Here is a 23633-nt window from a genome sequence, read left to right on the forward strand (position 1 = left end):
CAACAAACTAGTATGAATACAATAAGTGCAACAAACTAGTATGAATACAATAAGTGCAACAAACTAATATGAATACAATAAGTGCAACAAACTTGTGTGAATACAATAAGTGCAACAAACTAGCGTGAATACAATAAGTGCAACAAACTAGTATGAATACAATAAATGCAACAAACTAGTATGAATACAAGAAATGCAACAAACTAGTATGAATACAATAAATGCAACAAACTAGTATGAATACAATAAGTGCAACAAACTTGTGTGAATATAATAAGTGCAACAAACTAGCATGAATACAATAAGTGCAACAAACTAGTATGAATACAATAAATGCAACAAACCAGTATGAATACAATAAATGCAACAAACTAGTATGAATACAATTAGTGCAACAAACTTGTGTGAATACAATAAGTGCAACAAACTAGTATGAATACAATAAATGCAACAAACTAGTATGAATACAATAAATGCAACAAACTAGTATGAATACAATAAATGCAACAAACTAGTATGAATACAATAAGTGCAACAAACTAGTATGAATACAATAAGTGCAACAAACTAGTATGAATACAATAAGTGCAACAAACTAGTATGAATACAATAAGTGCAACAAACTAGTATGAATACAATAAGTGCAACAAACTAGTATGAATACAATAAGTGCAACAAACTAATATGAATACAATAAATGCAACAAACTAGTATGAATACAAGAAGTGCAACAAACTAATATGAATACAATAAATGCAACAAACTAGTATGAATACAATAAGTGCAACAAACTAATATGTATACAATAAATGCAACAAACTAGTATGAATACAAGAAGTGCAACAAACTAATATGAATACAATAAATGCAACAAACTAGTATGAATACAAGAAGTGCAACAAACTAATATGAATACAATAAGTGCAACAAACTAATATGAATACAATAAGTGCAACAAACTAATATGAATACAATAAGTGCAACAAACTAGTATGAATACAATAAGTGCAACAAACTAGTATGAATACAATAAGTGCAACAAACTAATATGAATACAATAAATGCAACAAACTAGTATGAATACAAGAAGTGCAACAAACTAATATGAATACAATAAATGCAACAAACTAGTATGAATACAATAAGTGCAACAAACTAATATGAATACAATAAATGCAACAAACTAGTATGAATACAAGAAGTGCAACTAACTAATATGAATACAATAAATGCAACAAACTAGTATGAATACAAGAAGTGCAACAAACTAATATGAGTACAATAAGTGCAACAAACTAATATGAATACAATAAGTGCAACAAACTAATATGAATACAATAAGTGCAACAAACTTGTGTGAATACAATAAATGCAACAAACTAGTATGAATACAATAGGTGCAACTAACTAATATGAATACAATCAGTGCAACAAACTAGTATGAATACAATAAGTGCAACAAACTAGTATGAATACAATAAGTGCAACAAACTAGTATGAATACAATAAATGCAACAAACTAGTATGAATACAATAAATGCAACAAACTAGTATGAATACAAGAAGTGCAACAAACTAGTATGAATACAATAAATGCAACAAACTAGTATGAATACAATAAGTGCAACAAACTAATGTGAATACAATAAGTGCAACAAACTTGTGTGAATACAATAAGTGCAACAAACTAGCATGAATACAATAAGTGCAACAAACTAGTACGAATACAATAAATGCAACAAACTAGTATGAATACAATAAGTGCAACAAACTTGTGTGAATACAATAAGTGCAACAAACTAGCATGAATACAATAAGTGCAACAAACTAGTATGAATACAATAAATGCAACAAACTAGTATGAATACAATAAATGCAACAAACTAGTATGAATACAATAAGTGCAGCAAACTTGTGTGAATACAATAAGTGCAACAAACTAGCATGAATACAATAAGTGCAACAAACTAGTATGAATACAATAAATGCAACAAACTAGTATGAATTCAATAAATGCAACAAACTAGTATGAATACAATAAATGCAACAAACTAGTATGAATACAATAAGTGCAACAAACTAGTATGAATACAATAAGTGCAACAAACTAGTATGAATACAATAAGTGCAACAAACTAGTATGAATACAATAAGTGCAACAAACTAGTATGAATACAATAAGTGCAACAAACTAATATGAATACAATAAATGCAACAAACTAGTATGAATACAAGAAGTGCAACAAAGTAATATGAATACAATAAATGCAACAAACTAGTATGAATACAATAAGTGCAACAAACTAATATGAATACAATAAATGCAACAAACTAGTATGAATACAAGAAGTGCAACAAACTAATATGAATACAATAAATGCAACAAACTAGTATGAATACAAGAAGTGCAACAAACTAATATGAATACAATAAATGCAACAAACTAGTATGAATACAATAAGTGCAACAAACTCGTGTGAATACAATAAATGCAACAAACTAGTATGAATACAATAAGTGCAACTAACTAATATGAATACAATCAGTGCAACAAACTAGTATGAATACAATAAGTGCAACAAACTAGTATGAATACAATAAGTGCAACAAACTAGTATGAATACAATAAATGCAACAAACTAGTATGAATACAATAAATGCAACAAACTAGTATGAATACAAGAAGTGCAACAAACTAGTATGAATACAATAAATGCAACAAACTAGTATGAATACAAGAAGTGCAACAAACTTGTGTGAATACAATAAGTGCAACAAACTAGCATGAATACAATAAGTGCAACAAACTAGTATGAATACAATAAGTGCAACAAACTAGCATGAATACAATAAGTGCAACAAACTAATATGAATACAATAAGTGCAACAAACTAATATGAATACAATAAGTGCAACAAACTAATATGAATACAATAAGTACAACAAACTAATATGAATACAATAAGTGCAACAAACTAGTATGAATACAATAAATGCAACAAACTAGTATGAATACAATAAGTGCAACAAACTGGTATGAATACAATAAGTGCAACAAACTAATATGAATACAATAAATGCAACAAACTAGTATGAATACAAGACGTGCAACAAACTAATATGAATACAATAAATGCAACAAACTAGTATGAATACAAGAAGTGCAACTAACTAATATGAATACAATCAGTGCAACAAACTAGTATGAATACAATAAGTGCAACAAACTAGTATGAATACAATAAGTGCAACAAACTAGTATGAATACAATAAATGCAACAAACTAGTATGAATACAATAAATGCAACAAACTAGTATGAATACAAGAAGTGCAATAAACTAGTATGAATACAATAAATGCAACAAACTAGTATGAATACAAGAAGTGCAACAAACTTGTGTGAATACAATAAGTGCAACAAACAAGCATGAATACAATAAGTGCAACAAACTAGTATGAATACAATAAGTGCAACAAACTAGCATAAATACAATAAGTGCAACAAACTAATATGAATACAATAAGTGCAACAAACTAATATGAATACAATAAGTGCAACAAACTAATATGAATACAATAAGTACAACAACCTAATATGAATACAATAAGTGCAACAAACTAGTATGAATACAATAAGTGCAACAAACTAGTATGAATACAATAAGTGCAACAAACTAGTATGAATACAATAAGTGCAACAAACTAGTATGAATACAATAAGTGCAACAAACTAATATGAATACAATAAATGCAACAAACTAGTATGAATACAATAAGTGCAACAAACTAATATGAATACAATAAATGCAACAAACTAGTATGAATACAATAAGTGCAACAAACTAATATGAATACAATAAATGCAACAAACTAGTATGAATACAAGAAGTGCAACAAACTAATATGAATACAATAAATGCAACAAACTAGTATGAATACAAGAAGTGCAACAAACTAATATGAATACAATAAATGCAACAAACTAGTATGAATACAATAAGTGCAACAAACTCGTGTGAATAGAATAAATGCAACAAACTAGTATGAATACAATAAGTGCAACTAACTAATATGAATACAATCAGTGCAACAAACTAGTATGAATACAATAAGTGCAACAAACTAGTATGAATACAATAAGTGCAACAAACTAGTATGAATACAATAAATGCAACAAACTAGTATGAATACAATAAATGCAACAAACTAGTATGAATACAAGAAGTGCAACAAACTAGTATGAATACAATAAATGCAACAAACTAGTATGAATACAAGAAGTGCAACAAACTTGTGTGAATACAATAAGTGCAACAAACTAGCATGAATACAATAAGTGCAACAAACTAGTATGAATACAATAAGTGCAACAAACTAGCATGAATACAATAAGTGCAACAAACTAATATGAATACAATAAGTGCAACAAACTAATATGAATACAATAAGTGCAACAAACTAATATGAATACAATAAGTACAACAAACTAATATGAATACAATAAGTGCAACAAACTAGTATGAATACAATAAATGCAACAAACTAGTATGAATACAATAAGTGCAACAAACTGGTATGAATACAATAAGTGCAACAAACTAATATGAATACAATAAGTGCAACAAACTAATATGAATACAATAAGTGCAACAAACTAGTATGAATACAATAAGTGCAACAAACTAGTATGAATACAATAAGTGCAACAAACTAGTATGAATACAATAAGTGCAACAAACTAATATGAATACAATAAGTGCAACAAACTTGTGTGAATACAATAAGTGCAACAAACTAGCATGAATACAATAAGTGCAACAAACTAGTATGAATACAATAAATGCAACAAACTAGTATGAATACAATAAATGCAACAAACTAGTATGAATACAATAAATGCAACAAACTAGTATGAATACAATAAGTGCAACAAACTTGTGTGAATATAATAAGTGCAACAAACTAGCATGAATACAATAAGTGCAACAAACTAGTATGAATACAATAAATGCAACAAACCAGTATGAATACAATAAATGCAACAAACTAGTATGAATACAATAAGTGCAACAAACTTGTGTGAATACAATAAGTGCAACAAACTAGTATGAATACAATAAATGCAACAAACTAGTATGAATACAATAAATGCAACAAACTAGTATGAATACAATAAGTGCAACAAACTAATATGAATACAATAAATGCAACAAACTAGTATGAATACAAGAAGTGCAACAAACTAATATGAATACAATAAATGCAACAAACTAGTATGAATACAATAAGTGCAACAAACTAGTATGAATACAATAAATGCAACAAACTAGTATGAATACAATAAATGCAACAAACTAGTATGAATACAAGAAGTGCAACAAACTAGTATGAATACAATAAATGCAACAAACTAGTATGAATACAAGAAGTGCAACAAACTTGTGTGAATACAATAAGTGCAACAAACTAGCATGAATACAATAAGTGCAACAAACTAGTATGAATACAATAAGTGCAACAAACTAGCATGAATACAATAAGTGCAACAAACTAATATGAATACAATAAGTGCAACAAACTAATATGAATACAATAAGTGCAACAAACTAGTATGAATACAATAAATGCAACAAACTAGTATGAATACAATAAGTGCAACAAACTGGTATGAATACAATAAGTGCAACAAACTAATATGAATACAATAAGTGCAACAAACTAATATGAATACAATAAGTGCAACAAACTAGTATGAATACAATAAGTGCAACAAACTTGTGTGAATACAATAAGTGCAACAAACTAGCATGAATACAATAAGTGCAACAAACTAGTATGAATACAATAAATGCAACAAACTAGTATGAATACAATAAATGCAACAAACTAGTATGAATACAATAAATGCAACAAACTAGTATGAATACAATAAGTGCAACAAACTTGTGTGAATATAATAAGTGCAACAAACTAGCATGAATACAATAAGTGCAACAAACTAGTATGAATATAATAAATGCAACAAACCAGTATGAATACAATAAATGCAACAAACTAGTATGAATACAATAAGTGCAACAAACTTGTGTGAATACAATAAGTGCAACAAACTAGTATGAATACAATAAATGCAACAAACTAGTATGAATACAATAAATGCAACAAACTAGTATGAATACAATAAGTGCAACAAACTAGTATGAATACAATAAATGCAACAAACTAGTATGAATACAATAAGTGCAACAAACTAGTATGACTACAATAAGTGCAACAAACTAATATGAATACAATAAATGCAACAAACTAGTATGAATACAATAAGTGCAATAAACTAGTATGTCTACAATAAGTGCAACAAACTAGTATGAATACAATAAGTGCAACATACTAATATGAATACAATAAGTGCAACAAACTAGTATGAATACAATAAATGCAATAAACTAGTATGAATACAATAAGTGCAACAAACTAGTATGAATACAATCAGTGCACCAAACTAGTATGAATACAATAAGTGCAACAAACTAGTATAAATACAATAAGTGCAACAAACTAATATGAATACAATAAGTGCAACAAACTAATATGAATACAATAAGTGCAACAAACTAATATGAATACAATAAGTGCAACAAACTAGTATGAATACAATAAGTGCAACAAACTAATATGAATACAATAAGTGCAACAAACTAATATGAATACAATAAGTGCAACAAACTAGTATGAATACAATAAGTGCAACAAACTAGTATGAATACAATAAGTGCAACAAACTAATATGAATACAATAAGTGCAACAAACTAATATGAATACAATAAGTGCAACAAACTAATATGAATACAATAAGTGCAACAAACTAGTATGAATACAATAAATGCAACAAACTAGCATGAATACAATAAGTGCAACAAACTAGCATGAATACAATAAATGCAACAAACTAGTATGAATACAATAAATGCAACAAACTAGTATGAATACAATAAATGCAACAAACTAGTATGAATACAATAAGTGTAACAAACTAGTATGAATACAATAAGTGTAACAAACTAGTATGAATACAATAAGTGCAACAAACTAGTATGAATACAATAAGTGCAACAAACTCGTGTGAATACAATAAATGCAACAAACTAGTATGAATACAAGAAGTGCAACAAACTAATATGACTACAATAAGTGAGACAAACTAGCATGAATACAATACGTGCAACAAACTAGTATGAATACAATAAATGCAACAAACTAGTATGAATACAATAAATGCAACAAACTAATATGAATACAATAAGTGCAACAAACTAATATGAATACAATAAGTGCAACAAACTAGTATGAATACAATAAGTGCAACAAACTAATATGAATACAATAAGTGCAACAAACCTGTGTGAATACAATAAGTGCAACAAACTAGCATGAATACAATAAGTGCAACAAACTAGCATGAATACAATAAGTGCAACAAACTAGTATGAATACAATAAATTCAACAAACTAGTATGAATACAATAAATGCAACAAACTAGTATGAATACAATAAATGCAACAAACTAGTATGAATACAATAAGTGCAACAAACTAGTATGAATACAATAAGTGCAACAAACTATTATGAATACAATAAGTGCAACAAACTAGTATGAATACAATAAGTGCAACAAACTCGTGTGAATACAATAAATGCAACAAACTAGTATGAATACAAGAAGTGCAACAAACTAATATGACTACAATAAGTGCAACAAACTAATATGAATACAATAAATGTAACAAACTAGTATGAATACAATCATTGCAACAAACTAGTATGAATACAATAAGTGCAACAAACTAGCATGAATACAATAAGTGCAACAAACTAATATGAATACAATAACTGCAACAAACTAATATGAATACAATAACTGCAACAAACTAGTATGAATACAATAAGTGCAACAAACTAGCATGAATACAATAAGTGCAACAAACTAATATGAATACAATAAGTGCAACAAACTAATATGAATACAATAAGTGCAACAAACTAATATGAATACAATAAGTGCAACAAACTAATATGAATACAATAAGTACAACAAACTAGTATGAATACAATAAATGCAACAAACTAGTATGAATACAATAAGTGCAACAAACTGGTATGAATACAATAAGTGCAACAAACTAATATGAATACAATACGTGCAACAAACTAATATGAATACAATAAGTGCAACAAACTAGTATGAATACAATAAGTGCAACAAACTAGTATGAATACAATAAGTGCAACAAACTAATATGAATACAATAAGTGCAACAAACTTGTGTGAATACAATAAGTGCAACAAACTAGCATGAATACAATAAGTGCAACAAACTAGTATGAATACAATAAATGCAACAAACTACTATGAATACAATAAATGCAACAAACTAGTATGAATACAATAAATGCAACAAACTAGTATGAATACAATAAGTGCAACAAACTTGTGTGAATACAATAAGTGCAACAAACTAGCATGAATACAATAAGTGCAACAAACTAGTATGAATACAATAAATGCAACAAACTAGTATGAATACAATAAATGCAACAAACTAGTATGAATACAATAAGTGCAACAAACTTGTGTGAATAGAATAAGTGCAACAAACTAGCATGAATACAATAAGTGCAACAAACTAGTATGAATACAATAAATGCAACAAACTAGTATGAATTCAATAAATGCAACAAACTAGTATGAATACAATAAGTGCAACAAACTAGTATGAATACAATAAGTGCAACAAACTAGTATGAATACAATAAGTGCAACAAACTAGTATGAATACAATAAGTGCAACAAACTAGTATGAATACAATAAGTGCAACAAACTAGTATGAATACAATAAGTGCAACAAACTAATATGAATACAATAAATGCAACAAACTAGTATGAATACAAGAAGTGCAACAAACTAATATGAATACAATAAATGCAACAAACTAATATGAATACAATAAATGCAACAAACTAGTATGAATACAATAAGTGCAACAAACTAATATGAATACAATAAATGCAACAAACTAGTATGAATACAAGAAGTGCAACAAACTAATATGAATACAATAAATGCAACAAACTAGTATGAATACAAGAAGTGCAACAAACTAATATGAATACAATAAATGCAACAAACTAGTATGAATACAATAAGTGCAACAAACTCGTGTGAATACAATAAATGCAACACACTAGTATGAATACAATAAGTGCAACTAACTAATATGAATACAATAAGTGCAACTAACTAGTATGAATACAATAAGTGCAACAAACTAGTATGAATACAATAAGTGCAACAAACTAGTATGAATACAAGAAGTGCAACAAACTAGTATGAATACAAGAAGTGCAACAAACTAGTATGAATACAATAAATGCAACAAACTAGTATGAATATAAGAAGTGCAACAAACTTGTGTGAATACAATAAGTGCAACAAACTTGTGTGAATACAATAAGTGCAACAAACTAGCATGAATACAATAAGTGCAACAAACTAGTATGAATACAATAAGTGCAACAAACTAGCATGAATACAATAAGTGCAACAAACTAATATGAATACAATAAGTGCAACAAACTAATATGAATACAATAAGTGCAACAAACTAATATGAATACAATAAGTACAACAAACTAATATGAATACAATAAGTGCAACAAACTAGTATGAATACAATAAGTGCAACAAACTAGTATGAATACAATAAGTGCAACAAACTAGTATGAATACAATAAGTGCAAACTAGTATGAATACAATAAGTGCAACAAACTAATATGAATACAATAAATGCAACAAACTAGTATGAATACAAGAAGTGCAACAAACTAATATGAATACAATAAATGCAACAAACTAGTATGAATACAATAAGTGCAACAAACTAATATGAATACAATAAATGCAACAAACTAGTATGAATACAAGAAGTGCAACAAACTAATATGAATACAATAAATGCAACAAACGAGTATGAATACAAGAAGTGCAACAAACTAATATGAATACAATAAATGCAACAAACTAGTATGAATACAATAAGTGCAACAAACTCGTGTGAATACAATAAATGCAACAAACTAGTATGAATACAAGAAGTGCAACTAACTAATATGAATACAATCAGTGCAACAAACTAGTATGAATACAATAAGTGCAACAAACTAGTATGAATACAATAAGTGCAACAAACTAGTATGAATACAATAAATGCAACAAACTAGTATGAATACAATAAATGCAACAAACTAGTATGAATACAAGAAGTGCAATAAACTAGTATGAATACAATAAATGCAACAAACTAGTATGAATACAAGAAGTGCAACAAACTTGTGTGAATACAATAAGTGCAACAAACAAGCATGAATACAATAAGTGCAACAAACTAGTATGAATACAATAAGTGCAACAAACTAGCATAAATACAATAAGTGCAACAAACTAATATGAATACAATAAGTGCAACAAACTAATATGAATACAATAAGTGCAACAAACTAATATGAATACAATAAGTACAACAACCTAATATGAATACAATAAGTGCAACAAACTAGTATGAATACAATAAGTGCAACAAACTAGTATGAATACAATAAGTGCAACAAACTAGTATGAATACAATAAGTGCAACAAACTAGTATGAATACAATAAGTGCAACAAACTAATATGAATACAATAAATGCAACAAACTAGTATGAATACAATAAGTGCAACAAACTAATATGAATACAATAAATGCAACAAACTAGTATGAATACAATAAGTGCAACAAACTAATATGAATACAATAAATGCAACAAACTAGTATGAATACAAGAAGTGCAACAAACTAATATGAATACAATAAATGCAACAAACTAGTATGAATACAAGAAGTGCAACAAACTAATATGAATACAATAAATGCAACAAACTAGTATGAATACAATAAGTGCAACAAACTCGTGTGAATAGAATAAATGCAACAAACTAGTATGAATACAATAAGTGCAACTAACTAATATGAATACAATAAATGCAACAAACTAGTATGAATACAATAAGTGCAACAAACTAGTATGAATACAATAAGTGCAACAAACTAGTATGAATACAATAAATGCAACAAACTAGTATGAATACAATAAATGCAACAAACTAGTATGAATACAAGAAGTGCAACAAACTAGTATGAATACAATAAGTGCAACAAACTTGTGTGAATACAATAAGTGCAACAAACTAGTATGAATACAATAAATGCAACAAACTAGTATGAATACAATAAATGCAACAAACTAGTATGAATACAATAAGTGCAACAAACTAATATGAATACAATAAATGCAACAAACTAGTATGAATACAAGAAGTGCAACAAACTAATATGAATACAATAAATGCAACAAACTAGTATGAATACAATAAGTGCAACAAACTAGTATGAATACAATAAATGCAACAAACTAGTATGAATACAATAAATGCAACAAACTAGTATGAATACAAGAAGTGCAACAAACTAGTATGAATACAATAAATGCAACAAACTAGTATGAATACAAGAAGTGCAACAAACTTGTGTGAATACAATAAGTGCAACAAACTAGCATGAATACAATAAGTGCAACAAACTAGTATGAATACAATAAGTGCAACAAACTAGCATGAATACAATAAGTGCAACAAACTAATATGAATACAATAAGTGCAACAAACTAATATGAATACAATAAGTGCAACAAACTAGTATGAATACAATAAATGCAACAAACTAGTATGAATACAATAAGTGCAACAAACTGGTATGAATACAATAAGTGCAACAAACTAATATGAATACAATAAGTGCAACAAACTAATATGAATACAATAAGTGCAACAAACTAGTATGAATACAATAAGTGCAACAAACTTGTGTGAATACAATAAGTGCAACAAACTAGCATGAATACAATAAGTGCAACAAACTAGTATGAATACAATAAATGCAACAAACTAGTATGAATACAATAAATGCAACAAACTAGTATGAATACAATAAATGCAACAAACTAGTATGAATACAATAAGTGCAACAAACTTGTGTGAATATAATAAGTGCAACAAACTAGCATGAATACAATAAGTGCAACAAACTAGTATGAATATAATAAATGCAACAAACCAGTATGAATACAATAAATGCAACAAACTAGTATGAATACAATAAGTGCAACAAACTTGTGTGAATACAATAAGTGCAACAAACTAGTATGAATACAATAAATGCAACAAACTAGTATGAATACAATAAATGCAACAAACTAGTATGAATACAATAAGTGCAACAAACTAGTATGAATACAATAAATGCAACAAACTAGTATGAATACAATAAGTGCAACAAACTAGTATGACTACAATAAGTGCAACAAACTAATATGAATACAATAAATGCAACAAACTAGTATGAATACAATAAGTGCAATAAACTAGTATGTCTACAATAAGTGCAACAAACTAGTATGAATACAATAAGTGCAACATACTAATATGAATACAATAAGTGCAACAAACTAGTATGAATACAATAAATGCAATAAACTAGTATGAATACAATAAGTGCAACAAACTAGTATGAATACAATCAGTGCACCAAACTAGAATGAATACAATAAGTGCAACAAACTAGTATAAATACAATAAGTGCAACAAACTAATATGAATACAATAAGTGCAACAAACTAATATGAATACAATAAGTGCAACAAACTAATATGAATACAATAAGTGCAACAAACTAGTATGAATACAATAAGTGCAACAAACTAATATGAATACAATAAGTGCAACAAACTAATATGAATACAATAAGTGCAACAAACTAGTATGAATACAATAAGTGCAACAAACTAGTATGAATACAATAAATGCAACAAACTACTATGAATACAATAAGTGCAACAAACTAGTATGAATACAATAAATGCAACAAACTAGTATGAATACAATAAGTGCAACAAACTTGTGTGAATACAATAAGTGCAACAAACTAGCATGAATACAATAAGTGCAACAAACTAGTATGAATACAATAAATGCAACAAACTAGTATGAATACAATAAATGCAACAAACTAGTATGAATACAATAAGTGCAACAAACTTGTGTGAATATAATAAGTGCAACAAACTAGCATGAATACAATAAGTGCAACAAACTAGTATGAATATAATAAATGCAACAAACCAGTATGAATACAATAAATGCAACAAACTAGTATGAATACAATAAGTGCAACAAACTTGTGTGAATACAATAAGTGCAACAAACTAGTATGAATACAATAAATGCAACAAACTAGTATGAATACAATAAATGCAACAAACTAGTATGAATACAATAAGTGCAACAAACTAGTATGAATACAATAAATGCAACAAACTAGTATGAATACAATAAGTGCAACAAACTAGTATGACTACAATAAGTGCAACAAACTAATATGAATACAATAAATGCAACAAACTAGTATGAATACAATAAGTGCAATAAACTAGTATGTCTACAATAAGTGCAACAAACTAGTATGAATACAATAAGTGCAACATACTAATATGAATACAATAAGTGCAACAAACTAGTATGAATACAATAAATGCAATAAACTAGTATGAATACAATAAGTGCAACAAACTAGTATGAATACAATCAGTGCACCAAACTAGTATGAATACAATAAGTGCAACAAACTAGTATAAATACAATAAGTGCAACAAACTAATATGAATACAATAAGTGCAACAAACTAATATGAATACAATAAGTGCAACAAACTAATATGAATACAATAAGTGCAACAAACTAGTATGAATACAATAAGTGCAACAAACTAATATGAATACAATAAGTGCAACAAACTAATATGAATACAATAAGTGCAACAAACTAGTATGAATACAATAAGTGCAACAAACTAGTATGAATACAATAAGTGCAACAAACTAATATGAATACAATAAGTGCAACAAACTAATATGAATACAATAAGTGCAACAAACTAATATGAATACAATAAGTGCAACAAACTAGTATGAATACAATAAATGCAACAAACTAGCATGAATACAATAAGTGCAACAAACTAGCATGAATACAATAAATGCAACAAACTAGTATGAATACAATAAATGCAACAAACTAGTATGAATACAATAAATGCAACAAACTAGTATGAATACAATAAGTGTAACAAACTAGTATGAATACAATAAGTGTAACAAACTAGTATGAATACAATAAGTGCAACAAACTAGTATGAATACAATAAGTGCAACAAACTCGTGTGAATACAATAAATGCAACAAACTAGTATGAATACAAGAAGTGCAACAAACTAATATGACTACAATAAGTGAGACAAACTAGCATGAATACAATACGTGCAACAAACTAGTATGAATACAATAAATGCAACAAACTAGTATGAATACAATAAATGCAACAAACTAATATGAATACAATAAGTGCAACAAACTAATATGAATACAATAAGTGCAACAAACTAGTATGAATACAATAAGTGCAACAAACTAATATGAATACAATAAGTGCAACAAACCTGTGTGAATACAATAAGTGCAACAAACTAGCATGAATACAATAAGTGCAACAAACTAGCATGAATACAATAAGTGCAACAAACTAGTATGAATACAATAAATTCAACAAACTAGTATGAATACAATAAATGCAACAAACTAGTATGAATACAATAAATGCAACAAACTAGTATGAATACAATAAGTGCAACAAACTAGTATGAATACAATAAGTGCAACAAACTATTATGAATACAATAAGTGCAACAAACTAGTATGAATACAATAAGTGCAACAAACTCGTGTGAATACAATAAATGCAACAAACTAGTATGAATACAAGAAGTGCAACAAACTAATATGACTACAATAAGTGCAACAAACTAATATGAATACAATAAATGTAACAAACTAGTATGAATACAATCATTGCAACAAACTAGTATGAATACAATAAGTGCAACAAACTAGCATGAATACAATAAGTGCAACAAACTAATATGAATACAATAACTGCAACAAACTAATATGAATACAATAACTGCAACAAACTAGTATGAATACAATAAGTGCAACAAACTAGCATGAATACAATAAGTGCAACAAACTAATATGAATACAATAAGTGCAACAAACTAATATGAATACAATAAGTGCAACAAACTAATATGAATACAATAAGTGCAACAAACTAATATGAATACAATAAGTACAACAAACTAGTATGAATACAATAAATGCAACAAACTAGTATGAATACAATAAGTGCAACAAACTGGTATGAATACAATAAGTGCAACAAACTAATATGAATACAATACGTGCAACAAACTAATATGAATACAATAAGTGCAACAAACTAGTATGAATACAATAAGTGCAACAAACTAGTATGAATACAATAAGTGCAACAAACTAATATGAATACAATAAGTGCAACAAACTTGTGTGAATACAATAAGTGCAACAAACTAGCATGAATACAATAAGTGCAACAAACTAGTATGAATACAATAAATGCAACAAACTACTATGAATACAATAAATGCAACAAACTAGTATGAATACAATAAATGCAACAAACTAGTATGAATACAATAAGTGCAACAAACTTGTGTGAATACAATAAGTGCAACAAACTAGCATGAATACAATAAGTGCAACAAACTAGTATGAATACAATAAATGCAACAAACTAGTATGAATACAATAAATGCAACAAACTAGTATGAATACAATAAGTGCAACAAACTTGTGTGAATAGAATAAGTGCAACAAACTAGCATGAATACAATAAGTGCAACAAACTAGTATGAATACAATAAATGCAACAAACTAGTATGAATTCAATAAATGCAACAAACTAGTATGAATACAATAAGTGCAACAAACTAGTATGAATACAATAAGTGCAACAAACTAGTATGAATACAATAAGTGCAACAAACTAGTATGAATACAATAAGTGCAACAAACTAGTATGAATACAATAAGTGCAACAAACTAGTATGAATACAATAAGTGCAACAAACTAATATGAATACAATAAATGCAACAAACTAGTATGAATACAAGAAGTGCAACAAACTAATATGAATACAATAAATGCAACAAACTAATATGAATACAATAAATGCAACAAACTAGTATGAATACAATAAGTGCAACAAACTAATATGAATACAATAAATGCAACAAACTAGTATGAATACAAGAAGTGCAACAAACTAATATGAATACAATAAATGCAACAAACTAGTATGAATACAAGAAGTGCAACAAACTAATATGAATACAATAAATGCAACAAACTAGTATGAATACAATAAGTGCAACAAACTCGTGTGAATACAATAAATGCAACAAACTAGTATGAATACAATAAGTGCAACTAACTAATATGAATACAATAAGTGCAACTAACTAGTATGAATACAATAAGTGCAACAAACTAGTATGAATACAATAAGTGCAACAAACTAGTATGAATACAAGAAGTGCAACAAACTAGTATGAATACAAGAAGTGCAACAAACTAGTATGAATACAATAAATGCAACAAACTAGTATGAATACAAGAAGTGCAACAAACTTGTGTGAATACAATAAGTGCAACAAACTTGTGTGAATACAATAAGTGCAACAAACTAGCATGAATACAATAAGTGCAACAAACTAGTATGAATACAATAAGTGCAACAAACTAGCATGAATACAATAAGTGCAACAAACTAATATGAATACAATAAGTGCAACAAACTAATATGAATACAATAAGTGCAACAAACTAATATGAATACAATAAGTACAACAAACTAATATGAATACAATAAGTGCAACAAACTAGTATGAATACAATAAGTGCAACAAACTAGTATGAATACAATAAGTGCAACAAACTAGTATGAATACAATAAGTGCAAACTAGTATGAATACAATAAGTGCAACAAACTAATATGAATACAATAAATGCAACAAACTAGTATGAATACAAGAAGTGCAACAAACTAATATGAATACAATAAATGCAACAAACTAGTATGAATACAATAAGTGCAACAAACTAATATGAATACAATAAATGCAACAAACTAGTATGAATACAAGAAGTGCAACAAACTAATATGAATACAATAAATGCAACAAACGAGTATGAATACAAGAAGTGCAACAAACTAATATGAATACAATAAAGGCAACAAACTAGTATGAATACAATAAGTGCAACAAACTCGTGTGAATACAATAAATGCAACAAACTAGTATGAATACAATAAGTGCAACTAACTAATATGAATACAATCAGTGCAACAAACTAGTATGAATACAATAAGTGCAACAAACTAGTATGAATACAATAAGTGCAACAAACTAGTATGAATACAATAAATGCAACAAACTAGTATGAATACAATAAATGCAACAAACTAGTATGAATACAAGAAGTGCAACAAACTAGTATGAATACAATAAATGCAACAAACTAGTATGAATACAAGAAGTGCAACAAACTTGTGTGAATACAATAAGTGCAACAAACTAGCATGAATACAATAAGTGCAACAAACTAGCATGAATACAATAAGTGCAACAAACTAATATGAATACAATAAGTGCAACAAACTAATATGAATACAATAAGTGCAACAAACTAATATGAATACAATAAGTACAACAAACTAATATGAATACAATAAGTGCAACAAACTAGTATGAATACAATAAATGCAACAAACTAGTATGAATACAATAAGTGCAACAAACTAGTATGAATACAATAAGTGCAACAAACTAGTATGAATACAATAAGTGCAACAAACTAATATGAATACAATAAGTGCAACAAACTTGTGTGAATACAATAAGTGCAACAAACTAGCATGAATACAATAAGTGCAACAAACTAATATTAATACAATAAGTGCAACAAACTAATATGAATACAATAAGTACAACAAACTAATATGAATACAATAAGTGCAACAAACTAGTATGAATACAATAAGTGCAACAAACTAGTATGAATACAATAAGTGCAACAAACTAGTATGAATACAATAAGTGCAAACTAGTATGAATACAATAAGTGCAACAAACTAATATGAATACAATAAATGCAACAAACTAGTATGAATACAAGAAGTGCAACAAACTAATATGAATACAATAAATGCAACAAACTAGTATGAATACAATAAGTGCAACAAACTAATATGAATACAATAAATGCAACAAACTAGTATGAATACAAGAAGTGCAACAAACTAATATGAATACAATAAATGCAACAAACGAGTATGAATACAAGAAGTGCAACAAACTAATATGAATACAATAAATGCAACAAACTAGTATGAATACAATAAGTGCAACAAACTCGTGTGAATACAATAAATGCAACAAACTAGTATGAATACAATAAGTGCAACTAACTAATATGAATACAATCAGTGCAACAAACTAGTATGAATACAATAAGTGCAACAAACTAGTATGAATACAATAAGTGCAACAAACTAGTATGAATACAATAAATGCAACAAACTAGTATGAATACAATAAATGCAACAAACTAGTATGAATACAAGAAGTGCAACAAACTAGTATGAATACAATAAATGCAACAAACTAGTATGAATACAAGAAGTGCAACAAACTTGTGTGAATACAATAAGTGCAACAAACTAGCATGAATACAATAAGTGCAACAAACTAGCATGAATACAATAAGTGCAACAAACTAATATGAATACAATAAGTGCAACAAACTAATATGAATACAATAAGTGCAACAAACTAATATGAATACAATAAGTACAACAAACTAATATGAATACAATAAGTGCAACAAACTAGTATGAATACAATAAATGCAACAAACTAGTATGAATACAATAAGTGCAACAAACTAGTATGAATACAATAAGTGCAACAAACTAGTATGAATACAATAAGTGCAACAAACTAATATGAATACAATAAGTGCAACAAACTTGTGTGAATACAATAAGTGCAACAAACTAGCATGAATACAATAAGTGCAACAAACTAGTATGAATACAATAAATGCAACAAACTAGTATGAATACAAGAAATGCAACAAACTAGTATGAATACAATAAATGCAACAAACTAGTATGAATACAATAAGTGCAACAAACTTGTGTGAATATAATAAGTGCAACAAACTAGCATGAATACAATAAGTGCAACAAACTAGTATGAATACAATAAATGCAACAAACCAGTATGAATACAATAAATGCAACAAACTAGTATGAATACAATAAGTGCAACAAACTTGTGTGAATACAATAAGTGCAACAAACTAGTATGAATACAATAAATGCAACAAACTAGTATGAATACAATAAATGCAACAAACTAGTATGAATACAATAAATGCAACAAACTAGTATGAATACAATAAGTGCAACAAACTAGTATGAATACAATAAGTGCAACAAACTAGTATGAATACAATAAGTGCAACAAACTAGTATGAATACAATAAGTGCAACAAACTAGTATGAATACAATAAGTGCAACAAACTAATATGAATACAATAAATGCAACAAACTAGTATGAATACAAGAAGTGCAACAAACTAATATGAATACAATAAATGCAACAAACTAGTATGAATACAATAAGTGCAACAAACTAATATGTATACAATAAATGCAACAAACTAGTATGAATACAAGAAGTGCAACAAACTAATATGAATACAATAAATGCAACAAACTAGTATGAATACAAGAAGTGCAACAAACTAATATGAATACAATAAGTGCAACAAACTAATATGAATACAATAAGTGCAACAAACTAATATGAATACAATAAGTGCAACAAACTAGTATGAATACAATAAGTGCAACAAACTAGTATGAATACAATAAGTGCAACAAACTAATATGAATACAATAAATGCAACAAACTAGTATGCATACAAGAAGTGCAACAAACTAATATGAATACAATAAATGCAACAAACTAGTATGAATACAATAAGTGCAACAAACTAATATGAATACAATAAATGCAACAAACTAGTATGAATACAAGAAGTGCAACTAACTAATATGAATACAATAAATGCAACAAACTAGTATGAATACAAGAAGTGCAACAAACTAATATGAGTACAATAAGTGCAACAAACTAATATGAATACAATAAGTGCAACAAACTAATATGAATACAATAAGTGCAACAAACTCGTGTGAATACAATAAATGCAACAAACTAGTATGAATACAATAGGTGCAACTAACTAATATGAATACAATCAGTGCAACAAACTAGTATGAATACAATAAGTGCAACAAACTAGTATGAATACAATAAGTGCAACAAACTAGTATGAATACAATAAATGCAACAAACTAGTATGAATACAATAAATGCAACAAACTAGTATGAATACAAGAAGTGCAACAAACTAGTATGAATACAATAAATGCAACAAACTAGTATGAATACAATAAGTGCAACAAACTAATGTGAATACAATAAGTGCAACAAACTTGTGTGAATACAATAAGTGCAACAAACTAGCATGAATACAATAAGTGCAACAAACTAGTATGAATACAATAAATGCAACAAACTAGTATGAATACAATAAGTGCAACAAACTTGTGTGAATACAATAAGTGCAACAAACTAGTATGAATACAATAAGTGCAACAAACTAGTATGAATACAATAAATGCAACAAACTAGTATGAATACAATAAATGCAACAAACTAGTATGAATACAATAAGTGCAACAAACTTGTGTGAATACAATAAGTGCAACAAACTAGCATGAATACAATAAGTGCAACAAACTAGTATGAATACAATAAATGCAACAAACTAGTATGAATTCAATAAATGCAACAAACTAGTATGAATACAATAAATGCAACAAACTAGTATGAATACAATAAGTGCAACAAACTAGTATGAATACAATAAGTGCAACAAACTAGTATGAATACAATAAGTGCAACAAACTAGTATGAATACAATAAGTGCAACAAACTAGTATGAATACAATAAGTGCAACAAACTAGTATGAATACAATAAGTGCAACAAACTAATATGAATACAATTAATGCAACAAACTAGTATGAATACAAGAAGTGCAACAAAGTAATATGAATACAATAAATGCAACAAACTAGTATGAATACAATAAGTGCAACAAACTAATATGAATACAATAAATGCAACAAACTAGTATGAATACAAGAAGTGCAACAAACTAATATGAATACAATAAATGCAACAAACTAGTATGAATACAAGAAGTGCAACAAACTAATATGAATACAATAAATGCAACAAACTAGTATGAATACAATAAGTGCAACAAACTCGTGTGAATACAATAAATGCAACAAACTAGTATGAATACAATAAGTGCAACTAACTAATATGAATACAATCAGTGCAACAAACTAGTATGAATACAATAAGTGCAACAAACTAGTATGAATACAATAAGTGCAACAAACTAGTATGAATACAATAAATGCAACAAACTAGTATGAATACAATAAATGCAACAAACTAGTATGAATACAAGAAGTGCAACAAACTAGTATGAATACAATAAATGCAACAAACTAGTATGAATACAAGAAGTGCAACAAACTTGTGTGAATACAATAAGTGCAACAAACTAGCATGAATACAATAAGTGCAACAAACTAGTATGAATACAATAAGTGCAACAAACTAGCATGAATACAATAAGTGCAACAAACTAATATGAATACAATAAGTGCAACAAACTAATATGAATACAATAAGTGCAACAAACTAATATGAATACAATAAGTACAACAAACTAATATGAATACAATAAGTGCAACAAACTAGTATGAATACAATAAATGCAACAAACTAGTATGAATACAATAAGTGCAACAAACTGGTATGAATACAATAAGTGCAACAAACTAATATGAATACAATAAATGCAACAAACTAGTATGAATACAAGACGTGCAACAAACTAATATGAATACAATAAATGCAACAAACTAGTATGAATACAAGAAGTGCAACAAACTAATATGAATACAATAAATGCAACAAACTAGTATGAATACAATAAGTGCAACAAACTCGTGTGAATACAATAAATGCAACAAACTAGTATGAATACAATAAGTGCAACTAACTAATATGAATACAATCAGTGCAACAAACTAGTATGAATACAATAAGTGCAACAAACTAGTATGAATACAATAAGTGCAACAAACTAGTATGAATACAATAAATGCAACAAACTAGTATGAATACAATAAATGCAACAAACTAGTATGAATACAAGAAGTGCAACAAACTAGTATGAATACAATAAATGCAACAAACTAGTATGAATACAAGAAGTGCAACAAACTTGTGTGAATACAATAAGTGCAACAAACTAGCATGAATACAATAAGTGCAACAAACTAGTATGAATACAATAAGTGCAACAAACTAGCATGAATACAATAAGTGCAACAAACTAATATGAATACAATAAGTGCAACAAACTAATATGAATACAATAAGTGCAACAAACTAATATGAATACAATAAGTGCAACAAACTAATATGAATACAATAAGTGCAACAAACTAGTATGAATACAATAAGTGCAACAAACTAGTATGAATACAATAAGTGCAACAAACTAGTATGAATACAATAAGTGCAACAAACTAGTATGAATACAATAAGTGCAACAAACTAATATGAATACAATAAATGCAACAAACTAGTATGAATACAATAAATGCAACAAACTAATATGAATACAATAAATGCAACAAACTAGTATGAATACAATAAGTGCAACAAACTAATATGAATACAATAAATGCAACAAACTAGTATGAATACAAGAAGTGCAACAAACTAATGTGAATACAATAAGTGCAACAAACTTGTGTGAATACAATAAGTGCAACAAACTAGCATGAATACAATAAGTGCAACAAACTAGTATGAATACAATAAATGCAACAAACTAGTATGAATACAATAAGTGCAACAAACTTGTGTGAATACAATAAGTGCAACAAACTAGCATGAATACAATAAGTGCAACAAACTAGTATGAATACAATAAATGCAACAAACTAGTATGAATACAATAAATGCAACAAACTAGTATGAATACAATAAGTGCAACAAACTTGTGTGAATACAATAAGTGCAACAAACTAGCATGAATACAATAAGTGCAACAAACTAGTATGAATACAATAAATGCAACAAACTAGTATGAATTCAATAAATGCAACAAACTAGTATGAATACAATAAATGCAACAAACTAGTATGAATACAATAAGTGCAACAAACTAGTATGAATACAATAAGTGCAACAAACTAGTATGAATACAATAAGTGCAACAAACTAGTATGAATACAATAAGTGCAACAAACTAGTATGAATACAATAAGTGCAACAAACTAGTATGAATACAATAAGTGCAACAAACTA

This window comes from Melanostigma gelatinosum (assembly GCF_949748355.1).
Source record: "Melanostigma gelatinosum genome assembly, chromosome: 6".
NCBI lineage: Eukaryota > Metazoa > Chordata > Actinopteri > Perciformes > Zoarcidae > Melanostigma > Melanostigma gelatinosum.